The 18,899-nt window shown below is 47.6% G+C and overlaps 1 long non-coding RNA gene across 3 annotated transcripts; it reads left to right on the top strand.

Moving 5' to 3' along the window:
- The first annotated feature begins 9,840 nt into the window (after positions 1-9,840).
- On the top strand, positions 9,841-17,047 carry LOC127681206 (uncharacterized). Of its 3 annotated transcripts, none has more exons than XR_007977091.1 (3): positions 9,841-10,084; positions 12,350-12,455; positions 16,631-17,047. It is a non-coding gene; the product is annotated as an uncharacterized LOC127681206 (long non-coding RNA). The 3 variants fall into 3 exon arrangements; XR_007977092.1 differs by lacking the exon at positions 16,631-17,047 and adding an exon at positions 13,700-14,879; XR_007977090.1 differs by lacking the exon at positions 16,631-17,047 and adding an exon at positions 12,963-13,279.
- Positions 17,048-18,899: the final 1,852 nt, after the last annotated feature.

Genomic DNA, 18,899 nt, shown 5'->3' with positions numbered 1-18,899 from the left:
TGGGCTTCAAGAGGAATGGAAAGCTAATGGATCCAGGAGTCACTTTGGTGTCCCATCAGGCCCACAATCTTGTGACCTGTGGAAAAGAAAGATGAAGGAGGGGACAAGGGACTCAAATACCCACAGCAAAGTCAGCATAGAGGCAGAGATCAAGTTGAGTCCTTAGAATTCTGCTGAGGATTTGAAATGTGTGTTTTCACAAGTTCATTTCTTATAGTGATAGATTTGAGGACACTTTGTATGATCATATACAGTATGTGAAAAGAATGTACTATAAAAACACATGTTATCACACACACACACACACACACACACAAAGGTACTCAATACCCTTATGTAAAATGGTTGTGAATAGGCTGGATGTGGTGGTCCTTGCCTTTGATCTTTGCTCTTGGGAGACAGAGAAAGGCAGATCTCTGTGAGTTTGAGGCTAGCCTAGTCTACATAGTGAGTTCCAAGACATCCAGGGCTACATAAAGAGGCTTTGCTTCAGTTTGCTTCAAAGAAGAGATGGTTCAAATAACTGAGTGCATTAAGTCAATAACTTATATCATTAAGTCAATAACTGAGAACATTAAGTCAATAATTGAGAATACTAAGCCAATAACTTAGACCATTAAGTCAACAACTTTTATCATTATGTCAATAACTTAACAGTTATTAAGCCATCTTTATGTAATTTATGCACATAAAACAGTATAAACAACATGTAAGTGGTTGTTAGTATGCTGCTTTGTTTAGGGAATATTGACAGAAAGTTTCTCTATGTGTTTAGCAATTTTAGGAAAAATATTTTGGTCTGTGGTTGTTTAAATCCATGTATACACCCAGTAATACAGGGGGTAGACAATTAATTTAAAAATCTCTGGACATAGAGGAAAGAGAGGCAAATGAGAAGGAGTAAGAAGTGTCTGCGAGGCTGTCTGTATGGATTAAAACTACAAGATGCCAAGACTCCCTGTCATGGCAGCCACTGGGTCTAATGGAGTCCAGACCCCAGCTCCTCTTCTCTACTGAATGGCTGCCTGTGGAACCTTCTCTACCAGCTCAGTGTCTGAGTCCTGGGGACCCGATGTGTACTAGACCCTGGGACAGAGGGTGTTCCAGAGTTCCCTGAGGGTCAGACTGGGACCACAGCTTTGATTTTCATTCTCCTGTTCTGTTCCTCCCTCTTCTGAGAGCTCTGCTTCCAGGAAGGCTGACCTGAGACGCCCGTGTGATGAGACAGACTGTGGGCAGGAAGCTGACACACACACCATCTCACTCGATCGGCAAGAGAACTCTTGCAGGTGCCTCTCTTGACCTCGGTGATGCTCCTTGAGATGCCCCCTTTCTCATTTTATTCCAGGTACTCCCAGTTGCATTAGTGACCCACTGTTTCTGGCCATAGCCCTCCATGCCCCAGCTCATCAGACTAGAGTGGAACACAGGTGTAAGTTGGGCTAATTCTTTCTCTCTGGAAATGTGGAATAATTCGTGCACTGAGCATGAATAGGGCTAGGATAACTTCTCCCCCCATCCCCACAGGACACCCAGCTTTTGCCCCAGGTATCAGGCAAATGGAAGGTGCTTGTCTATGGAGGCAGGAGGATGTAGTAATTGGCAGAGAGAAAAAGAGCAGGTGGGGCAGAGAGGGAGTTTAACTGGATCGCTGATGGCTTATCAGCCATTGCCCAGCCCCTCCTATGGCCTGCTGCCCTGGGGTCAGGGATGCTCCTCGTCTTCTCCTGATATGGCCCTGACATGTTTCAGTTGGCCCAAGATGCTCAAGAAGGAGTCCTAAGATGCCGACGTCCATCCTCATTCTACAGACAGGAAGGAGCCTGCTCTTCAGTTCATGAGAACCACAGGAAAGGATGCAGTGAGAATTTGCAGAGGGGCTGGTTTGTTCCAAGGTCAACCTCCTTTTACTATACCTCCCATGTCCCCAGTGCCCAGGCATTTCACAGAGTATAGGTTTGTGGTCACATGGTGTTGTGACTTTTGCATCTTTGGTCTGGACTGGTAGAAACTGTTTCCACAGGCCCAGGAGTTTCAGATCTGCTTAAGAACATGACCGACATGTCACCTGCCCTTGGAAGCTGTTACTTCTAGCCTGACATCCAGAGATGTACTGCAAAAAGATCCTGTGTCCAGCTGTGTAGCCAGGCTAAGGCGTGCCTCGGGACCCTTGGCTCTCCCTAATGATGCCTTTGACATGTGTTGGTAAGAATCAGAGGCCTGGGATAGCTATGGGAGGGGCACATGCTCTGAGAGGCCTTGTCTCACCAACCTCGAAGAATCAAGATGGTAAATATGTCAGTGGCGGCCCAACCCAGGCGGGTCTCATTACTTCCTCCACGCCACAGCTGCTCCTCCCCCACTGAGTCATATGTGTGTCCCTAGTACCTGCTTTGATGCCAAGCACAGAACAGGTAAAGGGGGCATTGACTGAATGCCTGCCACTTCATCTTGTACTATGGGTGCTGTGGATGTTTTGTTGCCATGGCAACACTTTGAGCAGGACAAGGCTAATAGAGTCACATTTGCTGTTTTACGTGGGAAGGGTTGGGATGGAACGTGGAAGAGGATAGACACTCGGGAGTCATGGCTTTACATTTTACCTCAGGGTCTTGAAATATGAGCGACTGGGCTGGAGTGCTGGTTCAGTGGTTACGAGCATGTGCTGCTTCTCTTGGAGAGATCCAAGTTTATTCTCAGATCCCGTATCAGGTGGCTCATGTCCGTAACTTCAGTTCCAGGGGATCTAACACCTCCAGTCTCTGTGGGCACCACGGTCACATGCACACACACAGACATATCCACGTAATTAAAAAATAATAATAAAAACATTTTTTTCCAAACAGGGTTTCTCTGTGTAGCCATGGCTATCCTGGAACTCATTCTGTAGACTAGGCTGATCCATCCATTTTTGCCTCAGAGATCCACCTGTCTCTGCTTCTCCGGTGCTAGACTAAAGGTGTATGCCACCATCACCCAGTAAAACAAATCTTTTATAAAAAAAGAAATATTGGAAAAGCTATTCCTTCTATTTGAGCCTCAGTTTCTTCATCTGTACAATGGGAGTAGGTTTAGCAATGATGTGACTGAGTTACTGGGAGGATTGAGTGCACAATACTACATTTCACATCTCTGTCTACACACACTAAGAACTCAGTAACCTCTCCCCACCAATCATGTATTTTCCATAGCATCTGGCCCATGGCAAAATATTCAGAAAATGCTGGGTCAGCTCCAGGCCATCCTTGACTCTCCAGCCTTGGCTAGGCTCCCTGCGGTCTACAGCTGTATAAATAGGCCTGGGAGGGAGAGGCAGATGAAGCTCTTTGCTGAGCCCAGGTAAGCCACGGTGTAGAGTCGTGAGATAACCAGTAGCCGCTTCCTGCTTTAAGCACAAGCTTCAGATCTTGCTTCAGAAGCTGATTATAAAACAACGAAAGTTACAGGAAGCAATGTATGGCGGTTCTCAGTGCGGACTTGACTATATTTGGGGTCACTCTAGATATCTCTGGGTATATTTGGGAAGATGTTTCTAGAAGGTTTATCTGATGAGGGAGAGTCCACCCTGAATAATAGTTATCACCATCATGTGCTGGGGGCCAGACTGAATATAAAGGAGAGGGCGAGCAGCTCGCTAGCACCCATCTTGATTTGCTGTCTGACTAGTGGGACCGCCCACCTTTTGCTCCACTACCACGCCTTCCTGTCGGTGGGCTATAGCTCCTCTCAAAGTCTGAGGTAAAATAAACTTCCTTCTCTTAATTGCTTCCGCCAGGTAGATTTTACAATAACAAGAAAGATAGCACAGCCCTGGATGACTCGCCCTTAGGGGGCAGATGGGATCGTGCTCTCGGCCTGTCTCTTGCCTTTGATTCGTTTTCTGCATATTAACTTTCTCTTTGCCACAGCTGCCTCCCATCTGCAGAAAATGTGTATACCTTGAAACTTCAGCAAATGACGAAAATCTAACTTCTTTCTTTATGTCCCTGTCTAAGACATCCCTAGGAGGAAACTCGCCAGCCCAACTTAGGTCAAGCACCTCCTTGGAGGTAAGACAGGTGCCAGATGACACAGGCCAGGCTCTGCTCTGAGCTTAGTGTATGTTAGTTAACTGACTGCAGCCTCACAACACAACACAATCGGAGCTTTCTTCTTAAGAAAACTGAAGCACGGATTGCTGAAGAAACTTGCCCCAGATCATACAGCTGGAAGGAAGGGCAACTAGGATCTTCCCAAGGCTGCCTGACTCCAGGGCCCACACTCCCAATAACCATATACGCCCATATCTCTCTCATAGCAGGTTTCTGGGAATATCTGAAGGGCCGAGGGCTGGATGAAACTCCACAGAAGGAACTTGATAGTAGCCCAGAGATGGGGAGGGTCTAGGCACTGTTAATCAAACTGAATTCAGGCTCTCTTATCACACTCTCACCTCTCTGCCCCTTGGGCTCTCCTCCCCTCCCCCCTTCTCCACGTGGTCATGGCCCCCTCCACTCCTCCACTTATTTACTCTCTACTCTCTTCTCTCTCTCTTTCCCTCTCTAACTCCCATTCTCTGCCCTGAATAAACTCTATTCTATACCAAAAAAAAAAAAAAAAAAAAAAGAACAAACTGATTCAGATCTCTAAATGTCTGCCACTGTGTGAGGTGATGACATTGGAAGGATCTAGGAACAGTGGGTGACATTACCAGGAAATGGTTCAAATCAAGGGAAGGAATGCTGTCAGTCAGGGAGGTGAATGTTACTCAGCAAGTCCAAGTGTGGAGAGGGATGCTGGTGGCTGTAGAGTAGGAGAAACAGCACCCTGTCTCTCTGCCCCAATCTTCCTAAGGACCTGTGCGATCAGATCTAGGGCCTCGACTGCTTCTTCGATGAAGGTGCCAGTTCCCTGAGGGATAATCTTGTGCTCTCTTGACTGTCTGGCCCTGAGCAGTCCTGGCTGCTCTATGGGAGGTGGGCAGAGGGCCTCGTGTGGTTTGTGTCTTACTCCCTGCACCCGGCTGACACTTCTAGGGACAGGATTGGGCAGTAAGGAGCCACCACGGTGCCTTTGGGCAGCGTGGTTCTGAGTCTGCTGGGAGCTGCCCTCAGGAGGGATTTCCCAGGTACATCTTGATCACTTTAGTGAAGGAGGGCTGACAATGGAAGATGGTCTCTATTTTTTATGCTCTGAACAAGTAGCACCTTGAAGGGAATAAGGAAACCTGGGGTGGGATTATTCTGGGGAAGAAAATGGCACTTTCTCCCAGGTCTGGTGTACCCTTCTAGGGAAAGAGCAAGCCCTCTGTACCGCAGTGTTCATGGTGGCCGGGGAAGAAGTCTTTGCTCAGCTGAATGACTCGTAGCTCTTTAGTCAAAGCTGTACACTAGAAATCTAATATGAGTCATGCGAGCATTTGGAAATGGTCAAGTGGCCACATTTTACTAGACCAACTAGGCAATAGGCCTTACTGGTAGTCACATTTTAAAAGGAAAAGAAAAATGAGTGCAATGTATTTTAATGACACATTTAATGTAGCCCTTTCTATCCAAAATAACTTTATTATAATATTTAACTAATGTAAAAATTAATAATAAAAACAAACTATTACAACAACAACTACTACTATTGCTATGGCACTGGCAATCAAACCCAGACCTTGTCCATGCTAAGCAAGCACTCCTCCACCCAGCCATACTCTGGCCCCAGTATACAAGGCTATCATGAGTTTTTGTACTAAATCTTGAAAGTTGATGTGTGTTTAATACTTACACTACAATTTTAAAGAACATTATTAGTGTGTGCGTGTGTGTGTGTGTGTGTGTGTGTGTGTGTGCGTGCACGTGTATGCTCTCGCACACGCATGCACATTCACAGATGTGTGGAGGTCAGAGGACAACTCGAAGGCCTTGGCTCTCTCTTTCCTTCCGTCAGTCGGAACCCAGAGCCTGAACTCCGGTTGTCAGGCTTGGCGACAAACACTTTTTACTCACTGAGCCATCACACCGGACTCCTAGCGCTATAGTTTTAATTTCCTGCATGTCAAATGCTTCCTCACCAACACGAGTGGCCGCCGTGCTGGACAGAGAGATTTTTAGAGCATGGGTTCTAGATATGAAGATGCAGAAGTGCCAGAATTTCTTCCTCTTGGGAGGACTTCAAGGCCATGTGGTCAAGTTTCTTTGGCCCAAGGAAATAAAAGGCTTTCCTCAAGGAGTCCTAGCAGAGTTGATGTCTACAACCCTGTATCCTGTCTCCCCCAAACACCTCTATCCCAGCAGCCTCCTACCAGGGGAGGTGGTTTGTTGACAGCTACCATCACAGTGTTAACCGTTAAAGAGGAAGGCAGTGGAAAGGGGCAGACAGGAGTCCTCCCTTGCAGATGTCCTCTCCTTTTCCTTTGGAGGGAATGCCACTGGAGGAAATTTTGGGGTGGCTCTATACACCTGACCGGAGATGGGCTGACCCCTCCCCCGTTTCATGGTTCCTCTTTCCATGGCTGTTACTGCTTATAATGAGCTAACCCCAGCTAGGGAGCTAAAGGTCCAAAGAGGAAAGCTAGAAGCCTTGGGAGGCTGTGTGTGCTTAGATCTCCTGGGCAAGTAGTAGTTCATCATGCTTCGGGAAATGAGGCAGGTCTTAAGAAGACCAGTGCCTAGTGTGGACCCAGCAGGTCTTTGCTAGACACATGGAGGAGAGCAGGGAAAGCGGGTGAAGAGAATATTGCTGTGGCCAGGCCAACTGGAGCACAAAAGGTAGGGGTAGAGGAAAGGGTCGATGTGTCTGGAGTGCCTGACTTGTCCCTTCATCTGTAGAATCTCACTCTCTTTCCCAGCAATGGGAGGTAGGCAATGGTGCCTCCATTCTGCAGAAAGGAAAATGAAAGCCGGCATATTTTGGTGATCCTCTGGGTTCAGGGCCCATTTGATCTGATTTCTAGGTGTGTATTTGCATGTCCTCTCACGTGGCCATTGCCAAGAACCCAGAAATGACCAAGTTCTTGGCTGGCACTATTGTACTTGGGAGGGTCAGGGTCTCCTTCACTGGAATTCCTGGAAAGGCCTCTTGCAGCAGAAGCCACCACTCCACAGGGCTTGAAACTCACCCAGTCACACAGGTCTTCCCTCTCTTCTAGCTCTGGATAAGAGTGAGGGAGAGATCCCAGAGGTGCAATGGCTTGCTCAGGCTCCCATGTAGAGTAGGCAGCTTCAAGTGAGTTCTTAGCACTCTGCTCCTGGGTTCTGACTCATGGCAGACCTGGAAAATCATGGCCAGACCTGCAGCCTTGACTTTCCCAGCCAGGCAATGGGTAGTACTAGTCTGGTTTACTTGCCTGGGCCTGGAGCCAGGGGGCTGGGAAAAGCTGAGCACAGCATATCACAGGACCTCTCCCTCTCCATATTCCCAGGGCCAAGAGCAAATACACTGCACACCTTGCTGCAGGCAGTAGCCTTTGGAGTTAGTTCCCAGAGGGACCGGGTTGCCTCCACCCCCCAATCTCCAGCTCCTGGCACAGTCAAGGCAACCAGCTTTCCTGTGCTGTTGATTGCTGGCTTCGGCACTCCTGGGGTCCCTCAGTGCTGGGTAAACCACGAGTCTAGTTACCCGGACTCTGGCACTGAGTTCATTAGTTGACAGCTAAGAAATAGTGCTCAGCCATTAAGAATGCTTGTTGGCTGGGCGTGGTGGTGCACGCCTTTAATCCCAGCACTTGGGAGGCAGAGGCAGTTGGATTTCTGAGTTGGAGGCCAGCCTGATCTACAGAGTGAGTTCCAGGACAGCCAGGGCTATACAGAGAAAACCTGTCTCAAAAACAAACAAACAAAAAAGTGCTTGTTGCTTTTTTGAACCTGGGTTCAATTCCCAGCACCTACATGGCAGCTCACAAGCATCTGTAACTCTAGTGCCAAGGGGATAGATGCTGTCTTCTGACTTCTTCAGGAATCAGGCATGCACATAGTGCACATATATGCATGCAGGCAAAATGCCATATGTATGTATGTATGTATGTATGTATGTATGTATATACATATATATGATAATAAGATAAATAAATCTTTAAAGAAATAATGAATGAAACGGATGAACCAAGCAACAGCAAATGAACAACAGTGTTGCAAGGGAGGCTGATGTGGACTCTCAGAGTCAGAGTTATCACTGCTGTGATGAAACACTATGACCAAGCAACGTGGGGAGGAAAGGTTTATTTGGCTTACACTTCCATATCACTGTTCATCACTGAAGGAAGTCAGGACAGGGAATTCGAGCAGGGCAGGAACCTGGGGGTGGGCGCTGATGCGGAGGCCGTGGAGGGGTGCTGCTCACTGGCTTGCTCCTCATGGTTTGTTCAGCCTACTTTCTCATAGAACTCAGGAGCGCCTGAGTAGCGGCACACCCACAATGCACTGGGCCTCCCCAACCATCAATCATTAATTATGAAACCCCTTACAGACTTCCTACACTTGGATGTTACAGAGGCATTGAGTCTTCCTCCTCTCAGGCGATTTTAGCTGGTGTCAAGCTGACATAAAACTGTCCAGGTCAAGGACTACTGTGCCCCTTTTCAAAGAGGAACTGAGGACTAGCGGATTTTCAAATACTTCTCTGCTACCTGCCTCTCTGTAGTGCCTCTCTTTGGAAACTGCCACTCTCTGAGTTGTTTGTTTTACAGTACTGGAGACCAGGCCTGGGGCTTGTGCATGCTAAGCAAGCACACAACCACCCCACGCGTTCATCCCCAGCCTTCAACATTTTTTGTTTTTTTGAGACAATGTCCCACGAAGTTATCCAGGCTGGACTTGAACTAGTCTCAAGCCTCCGGAGCAGCTGAGATTCCAGGCCCAGTTTGCTTTTAGTGTATTTCAAGGTTGTTGTCGGGGATGGTGGGCTTCCTGGAGTGCCCTCTGGGTGAGTGAATCATTGATTTTGACTTGAGACTGACAAGGACCCCGCAGAGAGGCGATGCAGCTCCACTGTCCTTGGAACACACAGCAATGCGCCTCAGTGGCCCTGTCTGGTTGGATTCAGACTTCCTTCCAGCCACTCTGGTTGTGCATTCTGGAGAAATTGACTTATTTTCTGAGCTTCAGTTCACTGTGGCAAGGATTAAATGAGACAATGTGTGGGCAGCCCTTTCTGTGGCGCCCAGAGCAAGTGCCCCAGAAATGCCATCTGCTGCCGGTTTTGTTTTTGTTTTTGTTTTTTTTTTAAATCTGGGGTCCTGGGCATCAACTGTGCTCTCCGTGTGTGGTGCAGTGGTGGGAGCTGACACACCTGTCATTGTGTGACCTTGACTAATCACATCTCTTCTTTGTGGCCCAATCACGCCTCTGTAAAGTGGATTCTACCTCATCTAGGATTAGTGTGCCACGTGAACAAGGGTGCAGTTGGAATGGGTCAACCACAAAGCAGGTACTCAGTGGCATCCCTTGTCCCCCCTGTACCACCTAAACTCTTTCGATAATGTTATTATTTCCATTTACAGAAGAGGAAACAATCGTTAGAAGAGACACAGAAAACGTTTGTTTAGTGCATATGTGAATGAGTGGGAGTGTGAATAGAGGGGCAGGTGAGCGAGGTGCTCAGCTGATGTGGGATGCATCCCGGGGCGGAAGGGCGCCGCATCTCTCCTGGGAACCTCCTGGCCTGCGTAGCCACTCGGCTTCGCCTGACAATTGGGGCTGCGGGCCCGCCGCTGCTCCCCACCCAAGTGTGGGGGATGGGAAGTTAATGGGTACGGTGCGCTTGGGGACCTGCTGATGAAAGGGGCCGCGTGCTCAGAGCGGCCCAGTCATTAGGCAGGCGGGAGCGGCGGGGCGGGCTTATCGCGCATCGGGGCCTCCCCAGCGGGCGGGTCCCCGACGCTGCCGCCGCCGCTGCCCCAGGCGGAGGGCACCGAGGTTCCCACGCTCCGGCCCGGGGCCGGGGGCGTTCTCAGGCCGGCGTGGCCGCGCTCGCCACCGCCGCGGAGGCCAGGCTGTAATTAGGGTAATTGCGCGGCTCCGCGCCTGGGGCAAGTGCAGGACCCTGGTTGTGCAGCGCTGGTCCGGGATAGGCAGGGACAGCGGGGGCTGGGAATGTCGCAGCCCGGTCCTCCAGACAGGTGAGTCAGCACACCTGGGTGGTCCCAATCGGGAAGGGACTCCTGCACTGGCTTTATGGGGAAATGAGAGCAGAGAGCGCCAGCCTGAATGCAGCACTTACCTTGTGCTGGGTGGTGGCCCAGAAGCAGCATAGTGTGGGGACTTCTAGGAGCAAAAAAGTATCTATCCTGACCCCAGGGGTCCTGCCAGTGAGGAGCCCATAGCTCGCTAAACTGACAGCACTTTAAATAGTGGGCATTAGGAGGCCCAGAAGGGTCGAGAAGGTTGCCCATGATCACACAGCCAAAATGTCTCAACTGGTGTCGATTTTGCTCCTTGGAGCATCCCAAATTCACTGCACTAGGCAGTCTACCTCTAATTCTTAGGTTCTGGGCTAAGTCAAGCCCTTACCTGCTGAGCACATGCCCAGCACTTGGGATGTAGAGGAGTCCAGCATGGGAGATAGGAACTGTCATAAAAGACCACCATCACCACAAGAAGAAATGAGAGAAGGGGAGAGAGGAAGAATATATGATTCTGGGCCCTTCACCGTGGCTCTCCTCTCTAATCTGGGCACCTGGGAGGCTGAGGCAGGAGGATTATCCTGAATTTGAAGCCAGCCTCACTTACACAGCAAGAACCTATCTCAACAAACAAAACACAAACAAATATATACAAGCACATTTTCCCCCACAAAGGAAGAAAAGAGAGAATTCTATTTAAAGATCTAAACCTGTGGGGGCTGGTGAGATGGCTCAGTGGTTAAGAGCACTGACTGCTCTTCCAGAGGTCCTGAGTTCAATTCTCAGCAACCACATGGTGGCTCACAGCCATCTGTGATGGGATCCGATGCTCTCTTCTGGTATGTCTGAAGACAGCTACAGTGTACTCATATACATAAGTAAACAAGTAAATAAATAAATCTTAAAAAAATTTAAACCTGTGCTCAACCCAAATTTTAACCTTGCACCATACCTAACACCAAATTAATCTTGACCTTGGCTTCTGCCTGTGTCCCCAAACTTCTCTGGCACGATCCTACTGTTCCTCCTTCCCAGCTGCCTCAGATGTATCTGCAGCTGTTTCAAGCTCTGTGCTCCCGTATATGCACACCCGGGTCAGAATGACCTGGTCCCAAAGCCACCTAGCAAACACCTTTCACCTCCCAAGGCCAGTCATAAGCCCTCCCCCTGTGTTCTGCTCCCAGCCTGAGCCACCCTGTCCCCTGGCCAGGTGGGCTCTTTTCGGGTTTCTGAAGTTATATAGAAGAAAGAGCTGGACTCTGGGAGCAACTTGTAAGTACAATTACTAAGTGTGAAGGAGTGGGTGAATGGGGAAGTAAATGAATGAGAGAATAAATGAGTACATGAATTATTAAATAAGCCAATAAATAGATTTTTCTGAGGGCAATTTTTAATGCCCAGTCTGGATCCCTTCCCAAACAATTAGAAAGACTAAGATTTCTCTACCCACAAGTATCTTGAGATTGGTGTGTGTGTGTGTGTGTGTGTGTGTGTGTGTATGCATGCACACATGTACCTGGACCCAGAATCTGACAATCCTGGAGTCTGCTCCTGGCCACAGCGTTTGCCAGCTGTGATTTGAGCAAGATCCTTTACCCATGCTGGCCCCTATGAACTGAGACATGCTAACAATCAAGGCTGTTGTGACACAGCCTTGCCTGTGACCGGCTTAGTGTTAGGTGCTGCAGGAAAGGGGTGGGAAAAGTGTCCCCTCCAGGGACATTGGTGAGGGAAGGAGTAGATCTGCAGGGGAGGGGCAGTCTGGGCAGGCAGGGACGCTTCGAGGAGCTTATGAGAATCACAGGGGATTGCTATTAGACAAGTCAAGGCAGAGGCCGCCACATGTTCAAAGACAACAAGCTGGAAACAAAGGGTTTCTTTGCTGTGACTGCTGGGGGGTGAAGTGGGAAGCAGGGGCATCAGAAGTCAGGGCTGGCAAGGGTGGCAGTGACCGCATGCATCAAGAAGGGCCTTCAGGGCAGCCTGTGAAGTATGAAGTCTACATGCTGCTCGCAGCAGAGTCGTTGCAGCTGAGAGCAGTAGGGACAGCTAACCCTGTGGGTGACATGGGAGTGAGCACAGAGACATAAAGTAACACTGAAGACCACCAGCTGGTGAGTGCCCACTAACTGGTGAGTGCCCACTAACTGGTGAGTGCCTACCATGTGTGTGTGGCACCTTTGAAGCACTCACATGTTTCAGTTTGCACCTCTGCCATCCCTACATATCCCTGGCTGTTCTAATGATCATCTATGCACTCAGGACTGCACTTCCGTCTCCAGATTGGACCTCTCTGCCGAGCCACACACCTCTCCTGAGCCATCATAGACTCTAGTTCTCCAAAGTCCTTTGGCTTTTCCACTGGGAGGTCAGTAGCATCTTTACCCTTACAGGTCGCAACATGATCTCCCAGACCAGCTTCTTCCTCAGGTATTTCCCATCCTAACCAATGGCCAACCCCATTCTGCCCCAGCCACACAAACATTTTTCTTATCAATTCTCAAACTCTTCAAGTATCCATTAACCTCAGAACTCTTTTTCTAAAAAAATATTTGTTTGTTTATTTTGTGGGTGTGGGCTTTTTGTGTGTATCTGTGTCTATGCACCATGTGTGTGCCTGACAACCGTCTGTAATGGGATCTGATGTTCTCTTCTGGTATGTCTGAAGAGAGCAATGGTGTACTATTCATATACATAAAATAAATAAATCTAAAAAAAAAGAAAAGAAAAGAAAACCTTGGTCCTTAGTGGAACTGTTTGTGGGGGATTGGGAGGCGTGACCTTGTTGGAGGAGGTGTGTCACTGGGGGTGGACCTTCAGGTTTCAGAAGTTAACTAACTTACAGTTTTTGTTTGTATGTGTGAATTCTCCACAGCTGCAGCAGCCTCCAGTCACCTCCACTTCTGCCTGCTACCTCTGCCTGCCATCATGGACTCTAGTCCTCCAAAATCATAAGACACCCCCCCCACACACAAAAACCCTGTTTCTTCTATAAGTTGCCTCAGTCATGGTGTTTTACCAAAGCAACAGGAATGTAACTAATACACTCTCTGAACCCCAGATCAGGTCCCCGTCTTCCTCATCCTGTGTGTAAAGCTGGGCTGTCTTTCTGTCTCTCTCATTGTGTCATGGCCCATAATAAACTCATGACCTGCCTGTCTTTCCCACCACCCGATGGGCTTTGCAAGACAAGGAAGAATTTGGTCTTTTTCTCCCCCCCCCCTCTGAGACAGGGTTTCTCTGTGTAGCCCTGACTGTCCTGGAACTCACTCTGTAGACCAGGCTGGCCTTGAACTCAGAAATCCGCCTGCCTCTGCCTCCCAAGTACTGGGATTGCAGGCGTGCGCCACCACTGCCTGACTTAGAATTTGGTTTTAAGAGTAAAACTGGTTAAGAGTGGGCGGTCGGTGTGTTCACTGTCCTCTGGCTATGTACACACTCCTTCTGGCTATACACTCCCTCCCTCTGGCTATACACTCCCTCCTTCTGGCTATACACTCCCTCCCTCTGGCTATATATTCCCTCCCTCTGGCTATATACTCCCTCCCTCTGGTTTATATACTCACTCCCTCTGAGCCATTGACTCATTCCCTTCTGGATTTTATATTTTAGAAAAACCATTTCTCTGGAAATGATATACAGAAGTGTTGGCAACAGCAATTTCTGCAAGACCCCCTACATCCATCTGCAGCAGACCATGCAGGATTGTTATGACTACAAATCCTACAGTGGAGTGTTACACAGCACTGGAAATGGAGGACCACTGCAAACCTTTACAGACCAGGGCTCATGAGATTCAGGAATCAGACTCTGGTGTTAGAAACAAACAAACAAAAGCAGGTCACATCCACATAGGTTTGATATGCTTCTTGAATATAGTACACAGACATGCAAAATGAAATGGCCTTTCAAAGGGATAGAAACAAGAGAGACTCAGCCTGGTCTTGAACTCACAGAAATCAAACTGTCTCTGCCTCCCAAGTGCTGGGATTAAGGGGGTGCATCACCATGCCCGGAGAAAATAATTTTTAAAATCAGGGAAGCTGAAGGTGATGGCGCATACCTATAATTCCAAATGATTCCAGCAGGCAGCTCAGTGCCCCTAGACTTTCTGACCCCAAGCAGCAAAGTTTCAGCCTAATGGGTGTGTAGAATAAAACTACCATTTGGCCCAGTTATCACACTTCCTGGAACATATGCAAAAGAAACGAAACCATTGCATGAAGGCCACGTGTGTGCCCATGTTTACTGCAACGATCCACAGTGGCTAAGCGTGGCTACGACAAGACATCCACCATTACATGAGTGGAAAAGGGAGTGTGTCTCACGTGTACACAGGGGAGTGAGTACTCAGTCATAAAAAGCCCCACAGTGGTCACACCCAGAGGACATTAGGTGAAACAGATTAGACACAGAAAGACACATATCACATGGTCTATTTCATAACTGAAAAAAAGGTGATCTGGTCCAGGAGAGATGGCTCAGGGGGTAAGAGTGCTTTCTGTATAGATGTGAAGACCTGGATTCAAATCCACAAGACTGTGTAAAAGGCGATGTGGCATAAACTTGTAATCCAGAACTGTCTACATGTGTATTCCAGATGGGTGGAGACAGGAGGATCCCTGGGGCTTGCTAATTAATAGCCTCACTTTAGGTCTAGTGAGAGACCCTGTCTCAAGAGAATAATTATGAGAGAGATCAAGACACTGTGTGATGTCTTCCGCTGGCCTGTGTGCCCACAGCTGTACATACCAGCGCACACTTACTGGCACACACATGCACATACTTCAGATTCACACACACACAGGGGGGGGGAGAGGGAGAGAGAGAGAGAGAGGACTTAATCTGGGTGCAGAATAATGAACGTTGGGAAGAGCCAGGGAGTAAGGCTAGATGAATCATATTTCACAATCATATTTCACAATAACAATATCATTTGCTGTTATTGTTGAGACAGTCTTGCTGTGTAGCCCTGGCCAGCCAAGAACTCACCATGTAGATCAAGCTGGTTTCAAGTTCACTGAGTCTGCCTCTGCCTTCAGAGTGCCATATACCCAGCTAACTGACATTTTGTGAGTAGCTAGAAGATAGGAACTCATGATGGCAAAGAGACAGAGTTGTTCATTCAGTTCTTTCAGCTAATTTATAATATATGTAGTATTGGAGTATCATATGATATCCTATGATTATTCTCCATAAATATGTACAATTATGTATTGATCAAATTTTTTAGTTAGGTGTGGTGGGAACATGCTCACAATCACAGTGCTCCCACACTTAAAAGCAATGAAGAAATGAAGAAAGGAAGGAAGGAAGAAAGGAAGGAAGGAAGCAAGCATGTTCAAGGGCTGAGGAGATGACTCAGACTTGCTTTACAAGTCTGAAGACCTGAATTCAGTCCCCAGAGCCCACGCACAATCACACAGTGTAGTTGTGCTGGATAGTTTTATGTCAACTTGACACAAGCTAAAGTCATCCGAGAGGAGGGAACCTCAATTAAGAAAGTGCCTCTATAAGGTCCATAGTAGGCAAGCCTCGAGGGCACTTAAGTAGTGATTGATGTGGGAGGGCCCAGCCCATTGTGGGCGGCTCCATCCCTAGGCTCGTGGCCCTGGGTTCTATAAAAAAAAAATAGGCTGATGCCAGGCAGTGGTGGTGCACACCTTTAATCCCAGAACTTGAGAGGCAGAGGCAGGCAGATTTCTGAGTTCAAGGCTAGCCTGGTCTACTGAGTGAGTTCCAGGACAGCCAGGGCTACACAGAGAAACCCTGTCTTGAGAAAGAAAAAAAAGAAAGAAAGAAAAGAAAAGAAACAAAAAGAAAGTAGGCTGAGCAAGCCATTGTGAGCAAGTCAATAAGCAGCATCCTTCCATGGCCTCTGCATCAGTTCCTGCCTCCAGGCTCCTGCCCCGTTTGAGTTCCTGTCCTGACATCCTTCAGTGATGAGCAGTGCTGAGGAAGTATAAGCCAAGTAAACCCTTTCCTCCCCAAGTTGCTTTGGTCATAGGGTTTCACTGGAGCATTAGTAACCTTAACTAAGGAACTCGAGTGTCTGAAATCACAGCATACCCCTTACAGGTGGAGCATCCCCAGAGGGTAGAAAGAATCAGCACCAACACCGAAGGCTGACCTTTGACCTCCACACATGCCATGGCACACAGATGCACACACACACACACACACACACCACACCACACCACACCACACCAAACATGTTTAAGGATATGGTCATGCTCTGTACTGGATTAGATGTGTGTGTCAGACCATTACACCATGCCACAGGCATATATACAGGCAAGATAACAATTAAAAACTAAAGCAGCGAACATCAGGGCTGACCTTGGTCCTTTTCACTTGTTCCCTACTTCGCTGTGTCTTTGGAGCTGCGTTAGAGGGGATCTTAATTACTCAACAGCCTTGGCTCCTTTTGTGTGTGTGTGTTGTGGAGCAGAGGCTTCTAAAAAAGTGGCTTTTACTTGACTTTGGTGTTTGAGTTTTAAAAAATACTTTCCAATTAATATTTTGTCATTTCTTTCCTTGCAGAGAAGTGGATCACAGTAATTTCTACTTCAAAGAAAGACATGTGGGAAGAAAATGTACAATTCTTTGATGAAAATTATTTTCTATTGAACTAAGCTTTGAGTGCTTCACAGGGAAAAAAAAGAGTTCTGTGTTGGGGCAGGGGTTGGGAGATCAATCCGGTTTTCTGTGGCATTATAGTCCCTGTACAATAAAATTCGTGTGTTTAAATGTTAGACTTTAAGCCATTGCCTAGAGAACCTGTAGAACCTATTGAACCATCACTACACTCAGGAATACGGCTATACCAGTGCCGAATAGTTTTATATCAACTTGACACAAGCAAGAGTCAGGAGGAGGAGCCTTAGTTGAGAAAATGCCCCCATCAGACCACCCTGTGGGCAAGTCCAAGGTGCATTTTCTTGATAGATGATTGATTTTGGAGTGAGTGCCTAGTTCACTGTGGGCAGTGCCACCCCTGGGCTGGTGGTCCTGTCCTGGGCATTATAAGAAACAGTTTGATTTATGTAGCAAAATCCAGGCCAGCCAAGGCTATGGAGTAAGACGCCATCTTAAAAAGAAAGAAAGAAAGAAAGAAAGAAAGAAAGAAAGAAAGAAAGAAAGAAAGAAAGAAAGAAAGAAAGAAAGAAAAGAGAAGAGAAGAAAAGAAAAAGAACCATTTATTTGCTGGATGTTAGGCAGTACTCAAACTATCCCTTATCCTGCTACTCTCTAAGCTACTCAATAAACATTTTTAAGAAGTATGTATTTAAAAAATTGAAACAGAGTCTCATTTATCCCAGGCTAGTCTTGAACTTGCTAATGTAGCAGAAAATGACCTTGAATTTCTGATCTTCCTGCCTCCATCTTAAGAAGGCTAGGATTACAGGCACACAACACCACACCTGGCTCTGCAGTGCCAGAGACCTAACCCAGGGATTTGTGCATACACAGCAAGCACTCGACCAACTGAACTAACTCCCAGATGAAAGGGAAATACACATTTTTTGAAAAAGATGTACCTGGTGGCCTCAGGTCCTGCCTCCCTGTCCTGTTTTCAAATCTCTTCATCAGTTCAGCCCTGTCTCCCTCACAACAGCCTATTTTACACCAAGAAACAGCTTGGCCATAGGAAAGAGAATGGATTGTCTGTTTCCCATTCTTTTGTTCAAATAAGCACACTTGCCAAGAGTGTTGAAATACGGGGAGGTTTTGAGCCAGAGGTAGTGGCATGTGCCTTTTGTCCCAGTACCCAGGAGGCAGAAGCGGAGGCAGTAAGTTTGTGAGTCTGAGGCTAGCCTGTTCTACATAATATAAAACATAAAAAAAAAAAAGAAAGAGAGAGAGAGAGACAGAGAGACAGAGAGAGAAAAGGAGGAGGAGGAGAAGGAGAAGAAGGAGAAGAAAGAAGGAGAAGGAGGAGAAGAAAGAAGGAGAAGAAAGGAGAAGGAGGAGGAGGAGGAGGAGGAGGAGGAGGAGAAGTAGAAGGGAAGGAAGTCCTCTTTCCAGGCCTCCTTTCTTCTTTCTTCCATTTTTTGGGTATTGTCTGCCTAGAAATAAGGGAGGACTGGGCTCCTACCTCCCAGCTTCTAGAGACAATATGACCCAAGATCATTATTAGCTTTGCACTGGTTACCGTTGAGTCGCTCAGAGCTTGCAATGGCTAAGACTCCTTTGTTTCACACATAATCCTGCTGAGCCGTGTCCAGCCAAACCCTTTACACTAACCCTTGAACACCAACTTATAACATACTTTTTTTTATTAGTAATTATGTGTCTGGCCTCATGCTAGGTACTTTACACGGTAGATTATTATTATTCTGGCTACCACCCACTGAGCACTTTTACTGTGGGCTGATATTGTGCTGAGCACTCTGTGTACTTCATTCAGGCCGTATACTAGCCACTTAAAACAGGCTTTATTGGCCCCACCTCACTGTGTGAGAAATGGAGGCTTTCAGGAGTGACATCATTTCCCAAGGCCATCTGTCAAGGTGGTAGAGCCGGAGCTGCCTTCAGAGTCCACTCTAGCCTACCTTTGGTGGCAGAAGTGAGGAAGGCATGATGGCCCACATCCATAAAGTCGATATTCAGGAAGCAGAGGCAGGAGCGTCAGGAGTTCAAGGCTTGCCTGGGGTATTTGAGACTCACTATGTCAAAAGAGTAAAAACCTAGCTTCAGTGCCCAGCACTGAACCAGGCACGATAGCTAGCATGCCTGGAATCTTGGCATTCAAGAGGTGGAAGGAGTTTAAGGCCAGCCATGAGACTCTGACAGAAGGAAATCAATCAAT

This window comes from Apodemus sylvaticus, chromosome 3 (genome assembly GCF_947179515.1).
Source record: "Apodemus sylvaticus chromosome 3, mApoSyl1.1, whole genome shotgun sequence".
Classification (NCBI taxonomy): domain Eukaryota; kingdom Metazoa; phylum Chordata; class Mammalia; order Rodentia; family Muridae; genus Apodemus; species Apodemus sylvaticus.
Note: the sequence above shows the minus strand (reverse complement) of the source record. Positions and strands in the feature narration are given on the sequence as shown.